A 22,180-nucleotide genomic window follows, 5' to 3' on the forward strand; every position below is an offset into this window, starting at 1 on the left:
GGTCAGATAAGAAATGATTAAATTTGCAGCCCTATCTATGCAGTATTCTGCCTTTTGTGCTGCTGGTTCGGTTATTGCAAGTGTAAGGAAATTTTGTTTACATTGAAAATTTTGACTTTTGAATTTTTGAAAACTTGTTGGAAAAGTGTTTTTGTAAGGCGAGAAATGCCGCGAGTGCGTACACTTAGTCAGATTCCTCAGCTTAGCGACTTTGAAAAAGGGCGGATTTTAGAAATTGCCAGAAGAATTGGCAGATCTGTAGACATCATTTTAAGATGTTGTCAGGCATGGACTCCAGAAGGCCGTGAACAGGGCTAAGGGCACCGGACGTCATAGGATGACAACAGGAGAAGCAAGGTCAATAAAAGGGTGTTTACCTTTCTTTGTCACGTACTATAACTATTGTGTCTACTTTACACGCTCTTGTTGGGCGTGAAGAAACAATTTTTTTTTCTTTTAATTTTCGAGATATGAGCGAATGACGAAAAAATACTTAAATATGCATCTCAGTAACTAACTTTTCGTGAGAGTTTATATCATGTGATCAAGGAAATTTGTAATCGAGTCAGCCTTGGAGATGATGTCTTCTGCGATTGATATGCTCAATTGTGGCATTTAATGTTACGTGATTTGAAGACTTTAATACTAATTTTAAATATTTTAAACATACATAGAAACTGCAGCCAACTAATCTTTGGACTTTAACTTTTCGTTAGATTCATGATAGAGATTGCGTTGTAATTTGCACCACTACACAGGCTTCAGGCTCACATTAAACTTCAACAAATTCATGTTTTCTGGCAATCGTTTATGCGATATAGATTATTTATTACAATTTAATAAAATAGATATCCTCCTAATATTTTATCTTGAACGTCCTAAATTTATGAAATTTATTAAAAATCTAAGACATCTTTTATCAAAGATACAAATCCAAAGTTAAAATTTGTAGACCAGTCTTATAAGAATGATGATTTTTAACTATTAACATTTTTGGTAGTGTATAATTGAGGATGTGACTTTGGTATAGCTCTAAATTATTTTTGACATATGGAATGTCGTTAAATGTTTTTTGTAAAAGTAAGAGTAATAAAAGTGTCGTGTTTACTATTGATGGTAACGAGTACGTTGGCCTTCAAAAATTTGTTAATTGATAAAAGTTTTGTTAGCGTCATGTGAATGAGGCATCAGTGTTTTGGTTTTTTAGTTTTGTACGAATCCTAATGAATATCGAAGAAAGAACGTTGTCTTGCAGTTTTTCTTAAGCCAAGCAAAGCCAATTTTCATGAGCTAGATGCAAGTACTTAAAGGATTAAAATCTTACTTAGAATTGCATGAAATAAGACAGTTTGTCTTTTCCTGCTGGATCAGTCAAATTTTAATCACTAGTGAGATAAAGTACTCACTAGTGAGTAAATTTGACATCTGCCATTTAACTTGACATAAAGTACTCACAAGTGACTAAATTTTATGTATGCCTTACAAATTGTGTTGGTGTGTTTTACGAATAATTTAAGATGGACGTTTTCCAGTCCATGACCACCTTTGACCAAGATAATTTTTGATATCCCGGTACACTTGATTTTTAAAAAATAGCATACAAGTGCTGAGAGCAATTTTTGTAATATTTTCCTAATGTAAATGGCCCGCTATAAACTGTTTCTAGGCAACATGAATTTCATAAGGGGGCCTTACACCAAGGCAACAATTGGTAACATTTTTTGCAATGACCTCTTCCAATCGTCGGGGCATCGACAGAATCAGACTTTGTGTTAAATTTTCGTTTTGTGCCAAGTCCTCTCAAGTACTCTCTACAGTTTCCCATAATTCTTCCTGTGTTAGAGACCTGGCATTTGATTTTGACATTGCCTTCACCATACGGCCCCATATATTCTCCAGTGGATTAAGGTCGGGACTTCTGGCAGGATGTGGAAGGGTTTCGATGTTGTTTCTACCTAACCATTGGGTAATGGTGTTAGCTGTATGGACCGGGCAATTATAATGTTGATAAATAAAGCTATCATCATGAAATAGCTGACGAACTGATGGCAACATAACATTTTCGAGTATCTGCTCGTAACTTTGCGCATTGAATCTTTCACCAATCCGCCAGCAAGTTCCAAAACCCCGATAATTAAACCAAGCCCAGACATTCACGGAAACTCTACCACTTCTTTGAGCTCCAGTAACAAACTTTTCTTCAAATCTTGTTCCGCGTGGTCTATACACCCGAATGTGCCCATCGTTGGTATTTTGGAACACTTTCTCGTCGGTAAATATAACTCTCTGCCAAAATCCCATGTCTCTGGCACTATGATTCAGGGCGAATAAGACTCGAGATTGCTTACTTTCTTCAGAAAGGATCATCTTTTTTGCCGCTGCATAATTCCCAGTGTCAGAGTTTTTAATTCTTCGACATGCTGTTGCGGGTGAACCAGGAAAATGGGTATTTACAATTGAATCCCTTGACGTTTTGAAAGGATTTTCTTCCAAATAAGTAATAAGTCTGAGGTCTTCGACGTTGTTTGAAATTTTGGCATGTCCAGAACCCGCCTTCCTTCGTAAAGTCCCCTCTTGTTCCCAGCGTTTTTTAATTTTGAACACGGTGTGTTTAATTAAACGGAACCCACGAGTAACTGCTCTAATAGACCAACCATCTTCTAGTTTAGTGATGATATTTGAACAGTCACCTTTTGAAACAACTGATGAAACATTGCCAAGCAACATTTTGTACACTCCTTAGAATCTGTCAAAATTGGTCGCGCTTTATTAGAAAAGTAATTGCAATTCCAGTACTTGTCTTAAAATGTTTTCATTTCCCTTCCTTAATGTATGCCCAGTCCTATTCCATTTCCTTCGTTTTACTGTGGTTCCTATTGGTTCTGGTTTCATTATGCTTTTAATTGTATAGTTTCTGACGTTTCTGTCTTCCTGACTACATTTTTTCTCCATATAACTCCCACTTGGTTGAACACCTGTTGTGCTTTGCTTATTCTTGTTAGTATATCTGTCTTATTTACTCCATTCCTTTCTATTACTGCTCCTAAATAATAATTCACCCTTTGGACCTGCTCGATATGCATTCCCTATCTTGATTTGATGTATTTGTTCACTTCTATTTATCAATATTTTAGTTTTCTTGACATTTATTTTCAACCCTGTTTTTCGCGATTCTGCCTCCATTATTAAATTATGAAAATTATGAATAAGATTAAAATGAAGTGAAATAGTACATTCTTCAATGAGCGTGTAGTGATGGCTGTTATTCAAGAAGATGAAAATTCGAACACGAGCGAGTGGTGGAATCATCCAAGTGAATAATAGCTATTATACTACACTTTCTCCACGACTATATACCAAGTAAAAACAATCTTTAAAAATTGAATTTTCCTAGCGGTTGCTATGCGATGTGCGACTTATTGTTTACAAACGTATCCGATTAGGGATTTGCCGTTGTAGAATGAAAATACGAGGGATGTGATTGGCCGACAGCCGTGGATTTCAGTATATTCTAACACAGCGCGTGGAATTGATATCATTCTTTAATAGTCGTGGAGAAAATATTTTAAAAATAATTTATTTATACCTTTATTTCCTTCCAAGTTGTGTGTTGAAACCAAATTGTAACATTTTACCTTGCACTTTGTAATTGGAAAATACAGAAGTACATTATTTTTGGCTTTACAGCTTTTCATACGGTATACTATTTTTAAATCAAAAAACAAAGCAAGTTAAAAATAAACTTATAACCGCATATGTGGAAATTTTGCAAATAAATAGTTTTACAGTTTTTTGTAAATTATTATAGTGGTAATAAAAGTGTTTTGACTATAAAAGACATACTGACGTCAAGTCTGCAAACATATTTTAATGACAAAAGTTTAAATTAATTAAAAAATAATAAAACACTAATGAGTGAGTTGATTTCAATACGTAGAAAACCGTATAAATATGTGGAATTTTCTACGTGTGTGTTTGTTTTTTCGTTATGATATATAGTTTGTAAAGTAATAAATCATTAACAAGGTTAAAGATCTTATGTGGTTTCTAGCCTAACACATATTCAGTTTTTATGAATCTGGCAACAGAACACTATAAACAAAAACTAGTGAATAAGTAACATTGCTAATGAAGATTTACTTCAAAGTAACGAACTTTCTGAATCTAAATAGTACTATCATATTGTAGAACAAGAAAAAGGAACCCAATGACTGCATGGGCTAGTAAATTGGAAATAAAAAAAAAGGAATTTTGTGTTTGGGCTCACAATAGACAGGGTGACACAACTACGTGGAAAACGCCACTCTAAATTTACTTAAAGGGTAATGGTTTGGGGTGCAATAACACCTGGTAGAAGGTGCATTTTAGTATATTCGTTGAAGTTTAAAATCAAGTGGTTGTGTAACGAATGTAGTGGAACCTGTTATATTTCCGTATTTAAAGAGGTTAAATCAGCAACTCTCACAGCTAGGTAATGCACGTCCCCACATGACAACGGTTAAAACAGAGTGTTTAAGGAAAATAATCTATTACTTTAATCTCCTGTTCGATCGCCAGATTTGTCGCTCATTGAAAAGTTGTGGGATGTAACTGGTAATCTCATTTGTCGAACAACCTGATCTTCGGATTCAACAAGGCTTGAATGACATTCTTGAAGACACCATTAATAATTCCCTTTTAAGCATCCCTCACAGAGTGAATGAGTGCTTATGAAACCGTAGTAGATCCATCCATTATTGGAAAAACGTTTTGTTTGACACATTATTAATTTGTTGTTTTAATAATTATTTTATTTTGTCTAAATAAGCATCACAACCGACATCTGTCAAAATAGGCATCATCATTTTTTCTTTAATCAAATTGTCATCAAACTTTTAATTTGAACACCCGTTACATATCAGTCATATTTAATGTGTCCAAAGGAAATTTTTCGTGCCCTTACACATGTTCTGTATGGTGTTTACTCTTACCAAAATTATCCGTATATGTCTCTTCTGAGTTTAATGAACAATGAACCTAACTTGTAGCCTTAATGAACCTTGGGCTCCAGGCGCAATTACCATTCAATATTATTCTTGCATAAATTAATTGATAACATTATCGTTTGCCCGTTGTTGTTTACTACGATTAACTTGTGTCGAAATATGGTACACATTCATGTTTCACTTTTTATTTTCAAGCGCCTAATACTAGTCAACATCACCATTCGCCAATTATCAACATGCTTCTTTTTTACCATGACATTCGTTCCGTAATGATGGCAAAGCTTTATTGTTAATTTAACTACTGCATTTTTAATAGCATCCTAAGGCTTTTACCGTCGGTGTCCATGAAGACTGGTCTTTCCGGGTTGATGGACCGTGGTCTGTCATCATGACGTCAGTTGCAATGGAGTCACTGAGGAGGCAGATTCGGTCGAGATCCTCAGGCCCCTGAAGATGCCAACCAGCCAGCCAAACGTCGGAAAGCAATTCCAGTTGACCACGACTCATTAACCCCGAAGCATCAGTTGATATTATATTTTTCTTAATATCAAGAAACGAAAATTAGTTTGAAAGCACTATTTTTAATATTATCATGTACATATTTTGCAATACGCCCACTTTTTTACACGTCGGAATACGTTTTATGACGTTTTTTACGGAATAAAGCAATGCCATATGACACGATTAACTTGAGGAAAATTATTTAAAACTTGTGAATGTAATTTTAAACAATTATTTATAAATGGAGAAGTATAGTGCAACATACTAAATTGCATCCTGCACACTGTATTCGTGAATATGAATCAATTGACGAATCGACTTCGGTTTAACATGTTTCATTGAACAGCCAAACATTTCTTATTTTATGATTAAAGTAATCAAAAAAACATGAGACTTAAAATATCGGTTTTTGTTAAAACACTTCCGCTGCGAGGTCGTGTTTCAATCTAAAAACGTCGCGCTCTGTAAAATGTAGCCTACCGCATTTGTAATGTAAATAACTTTTATTATGTGTTTCTGTATTTCGCAAACATTCGTTGGTGAATGCGAATTGCTAAAATCCCCTTGCGTTCCCTGTTAACAAACATGTGCAAAAATGTATGTAGCTAAATTGATTTTAATATGGGTAATTAATAAAAAAAAATAAATAAAACGATAGAACTGCGCACATAATACAATAATAATTATTGCGAATGATATCTACTTGTTGATAAGGTATTATTCATTCGTTAATCTTCTTTAATTGTTTTTAAGTGAAAATTTCAAATACAAACTGAACAACAAAAAATGTTTACATTTACCACCATAATATGTTAAATCAATTACGAGTAGGTATAAATAGAGAAATATTTATAAGTTCTATGAAAAAAAGCTGTTTTTTTTTCTTCATCTTACACGTTTTAATTACTTTCTAACATACATATTTCACGTAAGATAAATGAGCTTAAAAAATATTTAGATTATTATCAGAACACATCTTTTGTTTATGTTTGTTTCATTGTTGATAACATTGTCGAGTCGAATGTTTTCAAACAATCTGTGCAAATGAATAAAATAATAATAACTTACCTTTAAGGTCGTGCGTTCTGTCAAACTACAAAACTAACATGCATCACAATCATGCCATAAAATCATAATAAAAAAATTATGTTCTTTACCCATCAAATAAAACAATTTGTATCAACGCTACAAACGTGTTGGTAACTTGACGCCTATGAAGAAATCAATTAGCTATAAATAAATTATCAATTTTGTAATTTACCAAGTCACGGTAAGGTTGCCCCTAGTGGTATTCAACCACCAGTTTGAAAAACATAACAATTACACGAACAACAATCCATCAAATGGAGGGTGCGCATTAATTCCACTTATTTTACCAAATTAGATATTGTTGTTCATTTCATTTATTGTAATTATTATTAGTTTTTATCGGTTTTTTAAGTGTGTTGAACTTAAAGTCTTGATAAATCGGATGACCCTGTACACATTGGTGAATCATCATAAGAATTCTCCAAGAAACATGCAAATTTCAACAAATAAAAAATGCAGATCTTAGGGATGCTACAAAGTACAAAAATTTCGTTGGAAAAAATCCTGATATGCAGTAGTAATTTGAAACGTTTTCTAAGAAACAGCCTAACAAACAAATTAGGAAATTTTGTTGTATTTAATATGCAAATATCAATTTACAAAATTTTATTGTCCTCCGGGTGCTGTTAAAAGGCTTTCAATACAAGTCCTACGTCAATCCACAAAAAATCGCAGAAATGACCTAAGCGAAAAATACGTCACAGTCCAACAATAAAAGATCTAAAATTAAACAAACGTTTATTTTCTCCCTATTAGCACCAAATTTATACGAATTGTTCAATAGTTAACTAATTTGTACGTTAAAATTTTTGTTTGTTGAATTTTTAGTGACACTTTTAAATCATCACCGCTATTAAGTTAATTACTACAAGGGTTAAAAAAAATGTGTATATGACTTCATTGATGGTCTAATTAATTATATAAATAAAATCTAAATTAATCAGAAACTGGACTTCCTGATGATGCTGATTTTCTTGTGTACTATGACGTCAAACCGCTTAAGTCAAATCGTATTCATTTATGCAAAAATTATTCATATGACAAGATTATTTAATATTTTTTGTTGCAACTGTTCCGGAAATCTAAATGTCGCAGTTACATGGATTTAAAACGGTACTTAATGAAGATATTGTTCATTACCTGATTCTGTGATGCTGTTTTTATGAAATTGTCATTACATTTTTCAAATTCTTCAATGCATGCATTGGTCCAAAAAAGTTCGCACTATATGGGAACAAATTTTGTGTTAAATACATCGAAAAGGCTATGGGAAAAAGTTGGTTCTAATGAAATTCTATGTCTAGGTGTAAATGTGGTTTTATTTGATACGATATTTCTAAAGTTGATTTAAAATAAATCTTAGGATAAAAATTATTGCGAGTTTAGATGTTTAAAGTTCTGATTTGTTAACTCTTACATTTTCTGCTCAGCAAAATTGAATTTATATTTCTGTTTTTGACTGTTTTGTCGAAACATATATTTTCTGAATTTTGTTATGGAAATTTACATACAAATACACATAAAGATTTATTAGAACTGGAGAGATGGTGTAATTTTCCCTACTTACAAAAAGGGCGAGAAAAATAAAGCAGAAAACGATCGCGGAATAACTCTGTTAAACCCAGGGTATAAGCTGTATACGTCAATTTTCAGCGAAAGGATGAAGAGAGAGATTGAATAGGGAGTGATACCGGACGGTCAAGCAAGATTCAGAAAGGGAAGGGGCACTATGGACAATGTATACATTCTGGATTATGTAACAAACAACGAATTAAACAAGAAAGAGGGGAGGAGGTATACACTGTTTGTAGACCTCAGGGCGGCGTTTGACAAGGTAGATAGTGAAAAAATGTTAGGGTATATGAGAGAGAGAGAGAGAGAGAGAGAGAGGTAGTGAGGGAGAGAGAGAGGAATCAGCGAATGGCTGGTACGGAAGATTGAGGAGATACACGCAAGAACAAAAAACAAAGGGAAGATGGGAAAGAAAGAAGGTGACTGGTTTGAGACGACAAAGAAAGAAAAATGAAAAAAATGATGAAGCGCCTGGAAAAGTATGTGAGCAAGAAAAAGATGGAAGTGAATATTGAGGAGACGAAAATGATGGTGATAAATAAGAGAATGAAGAAGAGTGAAGAGAATGAGTGGAACTGGGAAGGAAGAAAAACAGAACAAATAAACGAGTTCTAATACTTGGATTACACATTCAATGAAAGAGCCACGGATAAGACACATATCAGAGAGATAGTGAGGAAAGCAAATAAGGTAGTGGGATGTGTTTAGTGAATAAGAGAGAGAAAGTGGGTAGGTGATTTCAGGAGGGGAATGATGATCTTTGAGAATATGATAGAGAGTATATTGATGTACGGGGCAGAAATCTGGGGATGAAAGGAACAAGAATAGATAGAGAAAGTGCAAGAAAAATATTTGAGAGGGGTGCTAGGAGCGAACAGAGAAACTCCACGATACATAGTGAGGAAAGAGTGTAAGAGGAATAGGCGGAGAGTGAAAGTGGGAAAGAGAGCGGTAAAGTTTGAAGACAAAATGGATGGAAGGGAAGAGTGCAGGATACTAACGGAATGCTGAAGAGAAAAGAAAAAAAAAAGGAGAAGAAGGAGAGAGAAGGTGTGGAAAAATTAAAAGCAAAAGGAAGATGGATGAATGTAGAGTTGAGTGAAAGGGACAAAGGCACAGACAAACAAGCAAGAAGGGAAACAATCACAGAAGCCATATACAACAGGAAGTATGAGACGTGTATGACAGAGGAAATTCCGGAGTACCTAGGAAGACAGAGCGCAAGAGAAAGAAAAATGATGGCGAGATTTAGATTTGGAAACGAGGCGAGAAAAAACAAGTATTGGATGGAAGGAGAAGAACGAAGGTGAAGAATGTGCTATGAGAAGAGAGAGAGAGAGGGAGACAATTGAGCACATGTGGAATGATTGTAGCGAAATGAGAGAGAAGGAGAGAAAAGAAAGGGAGAAATACTGAATGAAAACGGACGGAAGATAAAATGGACGAAAGATATATGGAATAGGAGGGAAAAGTAGAAAAAGAAAGGAGGGGGATAGGAAAAAAATTTAGTTTTTGTAATTGTTATTTTTATGTTTGTAATCAGAATCATTTAATCAGGAACCCGAAAGCCCGGAAAACAAATAAAGCATTTATACATTAGAACCAACTTTTTATGATAAATTCTTTTATGTAAGGGGTTTCCGGCAAATTCTACTAAAACTTTTCCTTTTAAAATTATGATGAGAATTGAATGTTTAACAATAGACATAGGGGTAACAAAAATATAAAAGTAAGAGATTACAGAAAGTATTACAAACATTGATTAGCATTTCAAATCCTACATTTGCTATGGCATCTTCAGTTGCTTATCGCAGTTTTTCGAAATTGATAATCGCCCTATCGAATTTATAAATGCTGCGTTTTATAGATGGTGGAACAAAAACAAATCAAGAGGAGATAAGTCAGGTGATCGGTTTGAACACAATCCTACGCTGATCCAACAGCCTGGTAAGAACTTCTCCAAATAATTAATTGTTGTTCGTTTCATGTAAAAAGTATCTAAATCTTGTTCAAAATAGCCATTTGTTAGTTCCACATGATCCAATTGATTTATAAACGGTTCAAAAAGCTTCCAATTTGCTTGCAGAAAAAAAGGAATGTGTTGTATTGCATTATCAGGTAAATTGTTGTTGAACCAGGGAATATTTGTAAATGTAAAGAGCGATCAAATTAATTTGTAACGGAATTATCCGTGAATCCGAAATCGTATGTCGTTACTTGAACTCCACGCTCCAATAAACACAGCTTGAAACCCAGGTTAGATCTCGACGTATCAATCGCGCAAAAGACATACGGATTCAAATCCATGGATGACTCGATTACAAATTAATTTAATCGTTCGATGTAAATGTAAATTTTAACTTGTGGATTCATAAGAAAGTTGTAAAATGAAGGAAATTAACTTCGAAGAAAGATGAGAAAAGGTTAGTTGTTAATTCAGATTTTATAGGGATAAACAACGTAAGGAACTGTGTGGATTGCATTGAACAATTTGCTGTCTGCGTAATGACGCAAATATATAAAATCATGAACTTTGCCGATAACAGGTTGGGTCAGTACAAGTTGCTCATGTAACGTTATGTGAATTATGGCATAGAGATTTAACTCAATATTTGTCTATCTGCCATAACACAAAGTCAAAGAACGTATATCAAGAGTCTTGTGGAATTCGAATATATTTTATTTTTACCGCGCTGTAGCATATTGTGGTACCAAATAGAAAAACAGAGAATGATCAGAATCACAACAAGAGCTACGATCCAGAAGACTTCGGGCAATTGAACTGCAATTAAGCAAGTAGTATGGAGAATACTGTTATTACCGAAGAAGATAACAACCTCCCATTGCCCACATTATATCCCCAAAGCGTCAAAAATGTTGCTCACTGGACAAGGATGAGCCTGTTTACTCCTACATATACCGTAGAAGAAACTACTAAACTACTACTAAAGATACTTTTTTCGAAATGATGCATCTCCATGTCGTATACAACATGATATTAGGAAAAAATACCGTTTCTGTAAAGAAAATCCATCGTCAAATCTCAGTTTCGAATTTGAATTGATTCTGGCAGGCGAGTGAAACAAGGAAGGTCACTAAACCTGTTACAAGATCAACAAGTAATTTACTTGATGATGTAAAACTTGACACAAAAGTCACATTCCATATAAGTCTGATAAACGAAGATAAGGCTAGAACAACAATTGTAAAAGCAAACAAGGAACATTTTGCATGGCTGTTTTGCAACATACTATTTTGTTTTTTATTTTAAAAAATACAACACGAAGATGGCTCTTTTTCCAAAATTTCAATCTTAACTTTTTAGTTAAGATTAAAAGCTTCCGTCGAAATATGTTCTAGGTTTTTATTTAAACAAAATCAAAAGAAATTTCTCAGAAATACTTAATAAATTGGACTCTATTGGGCTAAGTCGTGTGAATTACAAGTAAAGGTCAGATTGGTTAACACAAAAGCAATACCAGAACGGCAAGCAATGCAATTGTCCCGTGACAAAAAAAAATACTGTTTGTGTCAGAGTTGTGGGACGATTATGCAACACAGTTATGTGTAAAATAGCAGTATGGCGATGCTTCAGCGGGTTGGTGAAGTTTTAAGACAGTTGCTGTTGATGTGTGCGATACTTGTGATATAACACATTCTTCCCTGACATTCTTGGTCTATTTTTACAAATTCCTCAATCAAGCTAACCAAGAAGATTTGCATAATACTTCATTAGCAGATTGTCAATTATTATGCTTCTGGAAAAGCAAAACATTAACTACAAGACCTTTTCTTTAATAAAACTGTTTCGTCTTTTTCAGGAGAGGAGAGTCGGCATGTTTCTGTCTGATTCACGAGTATAGTACCAAATAGTTCATTAGTGATGATAAACTTTCTGAAAAAACCTTTTGGATTCTTCTGCAGCTTATGTCAATAATCATATCTAGTTATAAGATTTCGTTGGTTTTAATTTCTTTTAGGGTCACACCTTTATTAGCAAAATATGTATTGTCCTTATTTTTTGAGTACGTATATTTAGCTTTATCGTCAAATATTTCTGCTCTTAAAGTTTACCAAAATTTAGAGTACTGTATTATTTATTATTATGGTTATTGCTAATAAGTAATAAGTCACTACGTTACAATTGGTTACGGTTTTATCACCAAAAATAAGTGAATTTTCAAAAAAAAATTAAGAGGACAATTTTGTTGATTACATAAGGGACCAAGAGATAATCAAAGTTTCTTTTTAGTATGTAATTTAAACACACTTTTGAAAAATGTAGAATAAATATGAATACAGTTTTATGACAAGACATAACCCATTCTGAGAAAGCAATTTGAAAAAATTTTTCATTTCCACTTATTTTAAAATTTAGCTAAATATTTGCTTGTCACATAAGACAAAGTTAGGCTTATCCATTACAGTACCAAACATTTGAAATGTACATATTACTTGCAAAAATTGTTGTAAATACACCTATAAAGAGATGACGTGTAAATTGGAGAATGTGTAAAACGAATGCCGATGGTGGTAATGTACAGAAAATACATTAGCCTATGATTATAAATATTATTGTTTAAGATGCGTTTATTTGTATTATTGTGGTAAAAATAATAATTTTTTAACAGACTGTCTCTGAGTTTTTAACTTTCATCTTTGATTTTCGAAATGTTTGTATAGAATTAGCAATCGACAATGAATTTTAAACAATTTTGTTTCAAAGGGCAAATATTAATATAATTTTCCAACGCCAACTCTGAAAATGATATTGCTATGAGTTAATTTGAAGGTGAATATATTCGTTAACATCACAAGTAATGAAAATTTTCCTCCCTAGTGAGGGAAGTAATAGTATATTACATACCGAGGAGAAAAGTGTTCCATTCCTGTCGGGAGAACAATAGTTTACCGAGAGGCTTGCCCTCGAGGTGAACTAGTACTCGAGACACAGGAATGGACTTTTGCCGAGGTTTGTATATTATTTTATTCACAATCAATCATTTAATAAAACATTATAATAATTAAAAATAAATAAAAACTAACCTCCGTAATATTATCGTTTATTTTATTATCGTTTATTTCGGCAAAATATTAAAACTTAGTAGGCGCGCACGATCGAGATTGTATTAAATTTTAGTTCACAAAAGTCAAACCAAATTGACATTTGCTCACATTTTTTAACAAACAAAATGTGCAATAGTAAAATAGAGTGTACCCTCCCCAAAATTGCGAAAATCCTCACACAAATTAACACTCTCATCTCTTACCTGAGAAAAGCAAATTACGATACCAGATTTTCGCGATTGGTGAACAGTAGCGCCACCACAGGTCAGTTATGGGTTTCATTACTGACCCCTTACGACTCATTACTGACACCTTTTTTCACCATTACTGACCGGTTGATGTGTACACGAGTAATCGCTCACTTTCTAACCTTTAAGAGGTTAGAAAAGTTTCATACTCGCTTTGTAATCAATCTCTTTACAGAATTATAGAAAGATGTACAATGTTGTTACCTAGAAATAAAATGTGTCTTTGTTTAAAGTCCCTCAATTATCTCCCTTGTCGTTTATAAAATGCACATGAAGGAAATACTCTTCGAATTTTACGAATAAACACTAATCATTGGCAGTTAAATCTGAAGAAAAGAAAACTAAAAATAAGGCTTAATAAATTTGGACTATTTTAATCTTGTAGATTAGGAAATAGTCATATACAGGGTGACTGACGAAAAACCTTTGACGCTGTATCTTACTTATTATTCATCCGATTTGACTAAATGACACATCAAATGAAATAGTTCGAAAAGCACTTCATTATTATCCTATTCGATATTTTTTCGACATCTGTTTTTTGACAGACGATAGCCAACTTCTTTTTTTCAAATTACACTCTATATATTTTTTTATTCGTTCTTATAAAGAATCTTCTTCTAAATATTCGTGCATTAAAAGAAAAAACAAAAAATGTATTTTAACTGAAAAAAATTGAAAATCAAAAATCAAGTAATCAAATTTATAAACAATACAAAATCTATTCTAGTTGCTCAGAATTTCCTCAATGCTCTTGCAGACACTGTCGATACCTTCTAGAAATACCCAACTTTGCATTCAATAAAAAATTTCGGGTTCTTTCCTGACAATACTCCCACTATCCTTTTTCTTAACTCTTTTTGGGTACCTGGTGGGGTCAAATAAACATTGTCTCGAAAGTTTCGAATGAAGATAAAGAAATCCAATGGATTCAAATCTGGCGATATAGCGGGTCATCGAATAGCTCCATGAGCACCCATTCATCGTTCACCAAAATGATTTAAATGATTTAAAAATACAAAATGCGTGCATTACGTGGTATGGCGCCGTCCTGATGAAACATGACTCTATTCAACACTGCTAATGGTATCTCATCCAGAAAGTTGCTTATTTCGTTTGATAATAAATAATATGATATTTTGTTTGATCGAGGACTGCTATCAATAAAAAAGGGACCCACTAGTCCATTCTATCTCCAAAAATGCCACACCACACGTTAACACTAAATCGTCTTTGGAAATTTTCTTCCACAGCAATCGTATCCCACCTCCACCCGGCGGCACGGCAATTTTGCCGGAGTACATACTATATTACGGATATTACTATCAAGTAATAGTGCAGTGCTTATCAACATAATTACCGGCGTCTCGCCTCCGCATTTTGACTTTGTTGTGTATTATGTACTGTGTCAATGTTAAGGAACTTCCTCACGATGTGACATGAGTATAATAATATACCTTTTTGAATTGCAACTATCTGTGTTATCTAAATCCAGAATTTTTAAATTTTTAAAAAGAGATTGCGGTACTATTCCCGTTGCTGAAATTACAAGTGGTAAAATCGAAATTTTTTCTAAACACCAAAGATTTCTCATAGCAACGGAGAGCTCTAAATTTTTATTAATTTTTGTGTTATATATTATCAAACTGTTTTGACAAATGAATATTCAGAGCTTACTTAGTCATTTCGAGCATTTAGAACAATCTTCTCTCTTGTTTATTTTGGTCACTTGATTTTTAAATTTTGTACATTTACTCTTTAATTTCTCGACTTTTGTTTAATGAATGGGTATAGTTCTTTACATTTTTATATTCAGAAGACAAATCTCTATAACACTGAATAGAAAAAAATGTACAATGCTATTTGAAAAAAAGAAGCTGATGTTCATCTGTCAAAAACTGGACGCAAGATTTTTTTTTTGTTAAGTTGGTATTGAAGTATTTTCAAAATTATTTCTTTTGACGTGTCATTTATTCAAACCGGATAAAAAATAAGCAAGATACAGCATCAAAGGTTTTTCGTCAGTCACCCTGTATAATACCAGGAGTAGTCCAAATTATGTAATTATGTCGATTATTTTTCAAACTGGTCACGAATGTCAACTGTGCTTGGGAATGAATCCACGAGTGCATCAGCACGAGTGAGATTCCCAAGCACAATTGAATGAGTGAAACCAGTTTGAAAAATAGTATAGATAATTTAGACTACGAGTCCGAATTAACGCAGAAATTGAAGAAAATGTTCCCAACTATACAAAAAACACACGTGAGTCCGTTTGGAAGCAATTCCATAAATTCATTCAACGCATTCAACGCATTTGTTAAAAATATTCGCTGGGACCACGTGGAATATCTGATACAATTTCCACGAGTGGAATATTCGGATGAATTCTTTGAAACCATGGTAACAAATGTGTAAAATTGTGTTTTTATTGGTCTATTTTTTACAAATAAATAATATTATATTATAACATTTTTGTTTTATAATACAAAAATTTCCGATAATATTGCGGAATCTGGAAAAGTGCCCCGAATGCTTGCAGCGTTTCCACGTTGAATGGCAAGGGAAATCCTCTCGAAAAGGAATTTCTTTGATTTTGAATCGCCTGATTCCGCGATAAGTCGGTTTCCGATGACATTAATGAAATCGATGGCTTCTTTGCACCAAGGGCCTAAGGTTTCAAATGCTAAACCTTTAAACACGTAGTTTGACGAAATGATTGAACTATATTTGCTATGTTTGCGTTTGCAAGCCATTTCAGCGGCAGAACCTGAGACTTCAGATGATTTCAATACGTAACTGTCTGCAAGTGTATCTACAACAGTAACGTCCCAAACCAAAGGTTGACCTTTAATCCAAAGTACTAAAGTCATCCCATCTGGGCGTTTTCCGTCATCCCGAGACAGTCCGTTTGGTTCTAAAGTTGAATTCACATGAATAGAAGTTAAAGACCGGTTGATAATGGAATTAATTTCAGTGTGTCTTGAAAATCTACCACTGCTTTTGAAACAGCTTAGACAAAGTGAGTGGAATAGTCGAGTTTATTCTAAGAAAAACCAAAATCAATTATTTTATTAGAGTTTGTAACAAGAAGAACTTTTTTTTTTTTAATAATAGGTAGACAAGCCCCAAAGAAAAAACAGCACAGCCATAAAATCGTCAGTTTGGTGTCCAGAATGGACGGTGCAAGTGTTGACAACACGATATCATTCTTTTTCACAGGTCTGGTAATTTTACATTACTATTGTGTATCGACTTACTGTATCAAGAAAACAATTCGTTTCAGAATGATATAATCCCGACAATGGCGCTAGTTAAACTTAACAAAACCTAAAATAAATTAAACATCACCCTTGATTTTTTTTATAATAAATTCACCCCATAGATATGCTATTGTGCCACCACTGGTGAAAATATCTAGGCAGGTTTTGATGTCTCATTTTGCACTTCTTTCTTTGGGCGAAGTCTACGGATTTAATTTAAATTAAGTGTAATTCAGTATAATTGTTTTCGCTATTTTTTATATCCAACGTAAAGGAATAAAATAAGATATAAAAATATCATGACTATTGAAATACGAAGGTTATACGAGGTTACGAAAAAGTCATCAATAAAGATATTAGATATTGGATATTAGAGGTTACTAAAAAGTCATCAATAAAGTGTTTTCACTACCTACAGTAAAACAGAAATGCTGAAGGTAACATATGATTTTTTTTAATCTTAACATCGTTCAGGTTGTTTTAGCATAATTGGAGGACATTATTTATTTTCTAACGTTGGACACACTGCTTGATTTCCGTCACTAAAGTGTCCGAGATGAGAACCTATCAAAACGTACATGTTGCTGAATTTTTCGCGATGTCTGAGTATTCTTCTATTGTAAACTAGTAAAACTGACAACAATATACTATTCTAACCTATTATAACCTCAAAGTTTGAAAAATATAACCTAATTCAAAAGACATCTTTACTACTAAATTAAATGCAAAATTTCTATGTCCTCCCATTATGCCAAAACAACGTAAAGACTGTTTACATCTGATGCCTAGCCTAGCACTCAGATAATTAAAATCCGTCTATAATTTCGTTATACAGGGTGTTTTCGAAGTTTAGCCGTTCCTTTTAGCATGTGATAGTATGCGTTGTTCTAAAGAGTTTTAGCCAAAATCACCTTAGTAAAATGTGAAACCGGTCCTGCTCAAATTTGCACTGATTTATTAGAAATTAGAATTGACAAAAAAAAATCAAATGACCATGGACGTTAATTAAAAATACTGTCAGAGTTGTCATCTAATTAGTCGGAATGGCTTTATCATTACGAAAATAATAAACTCACAGCTATGTTGCTAATATATGGGCAATGTTATCAGAATGCAGCTGCGGCATCCAGAGAGTACGCAGAGCGATTTCCGGAAAGATATCATCCTGGACCACGCCAGTTATTAATCTATTATAGCGGAGAAATAGACAGGACCGGACTCAAAATTTTATAAAACAATAAAAATATACTTAACACAAACATTTTACTAAGAAGATTTAGGCTAAAATTCTTAAGAATAATGTATAGTACCTCATATTACAAGGAACCCCTCAACTTCGAAAACACCCTGTATACAAATATCGAATGTTCATTTAAATTTATCCTCAAAGGTGGCGTTAAAGAGTCGACTGTGAACGCACCCCTCGTCAGTCTGCATACTAAAAAGACAAACAACGCAAAACCAATTTTATAAGTTTAACATTATTTAATGCAAAAATTGTTCAAAAAGGCCACCGTTTGTTTGTTGGCAAATTACGTTTTGTAACATTTCCGGTGTGATTTGCCTAACTTCATGCCTAAAACCGAAGAATATTGAGGACCTTAAGCAACGTATGAGACATGAACATAAAATTAGCCAAATCACACCGGAAATGTTACAAAACCTAAGGGATGCATGTTACTATCGATTTGTAATTTGCCAAGAGAGAAACGGTGCCCATTTTGAACATTTGTTGCATTAAATAGTGTTGTACTTATAGAATTGGTTTTTATTTTTTAGCACGTAGGATTTGAAAATATTCAAGAAACAGATAGTGCATTGCATACCTTACAAATTGGCCTTTCAAACGAGGTGTCACTTGATATACCCTTACGTTTGAAAAAAAAAAGTTGGGATGGTTGCGCACTTCCGGGAGCAGATATACAAAAACCGTATGCGTCAAAATGTGGGCAAGGAAAAATAAAAATTAACATGTTTCGGTATTTTTTACAAAAATCGCCAATTTCCAAGTTATGAATTTTATTCCAGTTAAAGTTTCCACCCTGTATATGAAAATTGTACGACATTCATTAATGACCATTAGCAAAATTAGTTCACGAGCCATAACCAAGACAACAACAAAAAATCTTGGAAATTTTTTGTAGGCAGACCACCCTAACTGTGATTAATAAGTGGAAATTTTTTGCTGTCAAAGATGTCAAATTTTATTAAATTACACAATTTATAAATGGATTACTTCTTTTCAGGGTTTGTGTCGTTACGATTTTCTTACCGAATCTGCATCGAGCATTAATTCATATCCGGAAATTATTTTTCGTGCATTCCAACAACGTCCTAATTTGCCCTCGCGTAATACAACGTCGTTGGAACGCACTCAAAAAAATTTCCGGAAAGAATTAATGCTCTTCTGAGATTATAAGTGATAATTTTGAAAGTATTTGACCCCTTGCGCACTAGCAACTTTTGCGAAGCAACTATTTAGTTACAGAAATAGAACACATTTAACTAAATGTAACCTCGCGCACGGGCGATTTTTAAATCGCCTATTGTCCTATTTTAGGAGGAAACTGTTGCCGGTAAATGAACCAGGTTTGTTCTAACGTAGCGCCGCGCACCCGGTGATTATTTAGTTGCTTTCTTCACAAAATGCCTGTGTTAAAACTGCAACTATTAAGTTGCCAGTGCGCGATGCTCGTCTTTTTCGGTGACTAAACTATTTAGTTGCCTATAACAAAAGTTGGTAGTGTGTGGGAGCCTTTAAGGATGTAATTCTTAAAATATCTGATTCCAGCGCTGCCTTGGATAATTGTAACAAATTTGTGAAATCAACAGAATTGCCTCAACGTCTTTTCTGCTTGAAATCGAACTATAGCTTCGTTTCAAACTCAATTCATAAACTAGAAACACAAGAGATGTCACTTTCAGAGTCAATTAAAATAATAGATGCGTTTGAGAGATTGAGCATAAAAGTTAAGGTGAAATTTTTTTAGGGCACGACCGACGAGACACTTGAAGAGAGAGAAAAAGGAGTGGTGGACGGGCAGTTCGGCAATTCTATGAAGGTGTAAAGGCGTGATGGGGTTCCACGTAGGGCGGAGGGACCCCTCACAGAAAAGCTCCAGGGAGACCGACGCCCGGATGGCGGATTTGCGCCTTTCCCGAATCACGAGGGCTAGGTCTCCACTCAACCGAAGAACGCCTCCACAACTCCCGCGCCACGAAGGGAAAACCTTCATCTCCGGCCTTCCTCCACGATCGGAAACGGGCCGTTATCAGGGCGGACAACTTTTTGTGTCCTCGTTATCGAGTTTCGGTCTTGCCTTTTTTCCTTTTTGTAGTAGGATGACAACGAGGAAGGTCGGAGCCGGATGGAGTTTACCTGGAGTGGACCAACTGGGTCCTCCGCAAATCGCGGCCACCGCAGTTCGGACGGTAAATACTTGGGCGGCGGTCAAGAACGAAGACGAGGGGTGACTAGTGGTAGAACGTGTGACAGGACCACCCGTGAGGTGCGGTGTAGGTTAAGTGTAGTTTTAAGGTCTAGTTTGAGGTTTATGTTAAGGACTAGTTGTAAGTTAGTTTAGGCACATGTTATGTACATTTTGATAGGTCCGCATGTCACTTCTGTAAATCACTATTTATTGAAAATGTATATACGACATTGTTTGGTTGGGCTCTTCAAGCCAAAAAGAACAAAGTCAATTCCACTGAAATGGCAATTCTAAATATTGTAATATAATGCTTCATGTTGATATTCTTTCTATTCAATTAATCACAAAAGCGAAAAGCAGATCCTGTCGAAAGCTGAAAATGCTGCTCAATATTTTGAAACAAATATTTTAACGAAATTAGGCAGAATAAAATTAATGAAATTGAAAAGGAAACTGAAGAGGGTTAGTATCAAGTTCCCAAACAAGTATGATATACGACGTAATGTTCAATGCTGCAGCAATAGCGTTATTGATTTCGGAAACATGTGATCAGAGATGATCAGAGAGAACAGAGGAAAATGAGCAGTCTTGGCTTAGCTGGATGACTCCCATGTAAATTCATTTCACTGTTAAAAATATTTTTCCTTTCAACTAAATAAATTTGTTTTTTGTTCGACACTGTCAGAATTTGAGAATTTTCTCCTGTGTGAACGGATTTTGATAAATGTCACAACTTGTCAAAACGAAATGTCAAGCTAATTTTAGAGATTTTAAGCGATTTGGAGTCTTTAAGGGGCTCGTCGAACAAAAAAACGTTGTATTCAACTCGTTCGTATGTAAATTGGGCCTTTTTTGGCACTCGTGGGCCAATTTACACACAAACTCGTTAAATAAACTACTATTATTGTGTATTATTTGTTACAAAAAAGTGTCTACATACCTCAGTCACTAAAACAATGTCTTCATCAAATTGGTTATTAAAAACTATTGAAATATCTGAAAGTTTTCGTACGTATATAATTTCTGAATGCCAAAGTGCCAAACCTCCACGTTACCGACAAACGGATTGAGTTGAGATCATTGACGGTAACCATTTGAAGGATTCATGAAAATTTTTAAAATTTATAAAATTTAAACAAGATAATTTTGACCTTTTAAAATCTTCGATACATTGTGCCCCAACTTTGCAAAGATATAAGATTTCGGTGAGTTTCGCCACTAACCATGTGTTGAAAGTTCCAGCTTTGTTAATTTTTAATTCTTAATTGTTTTTAATGCATCAGATAATAGTTTTCAACATAATGAAAATTCAGATTTTTTCTTGGGGTATGTCGATTGTTCCACCTTAAGTTACCAATACCATTTCTAAATTCACACATTATTCCCGATCATCATAAATCATAAATAACCTGTAGAGATCTATTTGTTGTTCTCCATGGTGGTTTGCACTTGTAGTTAGAAAAGTCACATCATTTAGTTTCGTAGAAACAAATTGTGAGAATGAGAGAGAGTAAATGAAGATTTCAAACTCGTTAGAAGGTTTTGGAAAATTCCAACTAAAGTAAACTAGGCAAAAATGAATAGGGATTTTTTTCTTTTTTGAATTTTTTATAAATAACGTTTAAAATTTGTAATAAAATGTGTTAGAAATATATTAATATACACATTAAATGTAATGTTTCAAGTACTTGTAACATTTTAAATTTATCTTGTGTTTAAGAATACGTGGGAGGATTGGGGCACTTATTTTACTTTCCAAGAAAAATTGTGGAATTCCCTATTCATTTTTGCCTAGTTTAGAACAATTCTTAGGTTTAGCAAATTAACAGAAGTGCGTGTCCATGGCATTGCAAAGTTTTAGCACTTGCGTAAAAGCGTTTTAAGCTCAATTTAGGTTTTTCAAATACATAGTATAAATTTATTTAATGTTATTTCTCTTTGTTCCCTTCTTGCATAATTATTATTCTATATGTGTAGAGTCAGTAATTTGGAGTCATTGTCAGATTTGTAATTTAACATACCAT

At 33.9% G+C, this 22,180-nt stretch overlaps 1 protein-coding gene and 2 long non-coding RNA genes across 4 annotated transcripts in view; 2 read left to right on the top strand and 1 right to left on the bottom strand.

Annotated features, from left to right (window-relative positions):
* The window catches only part of dsb (debris buster), a 71,340-nt gene extending 64,676 nt beyond the window's left edge, over nucleotides 1-6,664 (bottom strand). The window contains exon 1 of one of the 2 annotated variants that reach the window (XM_069043811.1): nucleotides 6,644-6,664. The gene's annotated coding sequence lies outside the window, so the exon portion shown is untranslated. Of the gene's footprint in view, nucleotides 1-6,554; nucleotides 6,576-6,643 lie in introns of those variants that run through there. The other variant, XM_069043810.1, reaches the window with a different exon arrangement.
* Nucleotides 4,086-13,891, top strand: LOC138127768 (uncharacterized). The gene is made up of 3 exons (XR_011158401.1): nucleotides 4,086-4,471; nucleotides 10,015-10,094; nucleotides 11,969-13,891. It is a non-coding gene; the product is annotated as an uncharacterized lncRNA (long non-coding RNA).
* Nucleotides 13,892-19,181: 5,290 nt separating this feature from the next.
* LOC138130018 (uncharacterized) lies at nucleotides 19,182-20,477 on the top strand. Its single transcript, XR_011159460.1, has 2 exons — nucleotides 19,182-19,461; nucleotides 19,517-20,477. It is a non-coding gene; the product is annotated as an uncharacterized lncRNA (long non-coding RNA).
* Nucleotides 20,478-22,180: the final 1,703 nt, after the last annotated feature.

Source organism: Tenebrio molitor, chromosome 4 (genome assembly GCF_963966145.1).
Source record: "Tenebrio molitor chromosome 4, icTenMoli1.1, whole genome shotgun sequence".
NCBI classification, from domain to species: Eukaryota; Metazoa; Arthropoda; class Insecta; order Coleoptera; family Tenebrionidae; genus Tenebrio; species Tenebrio molitor.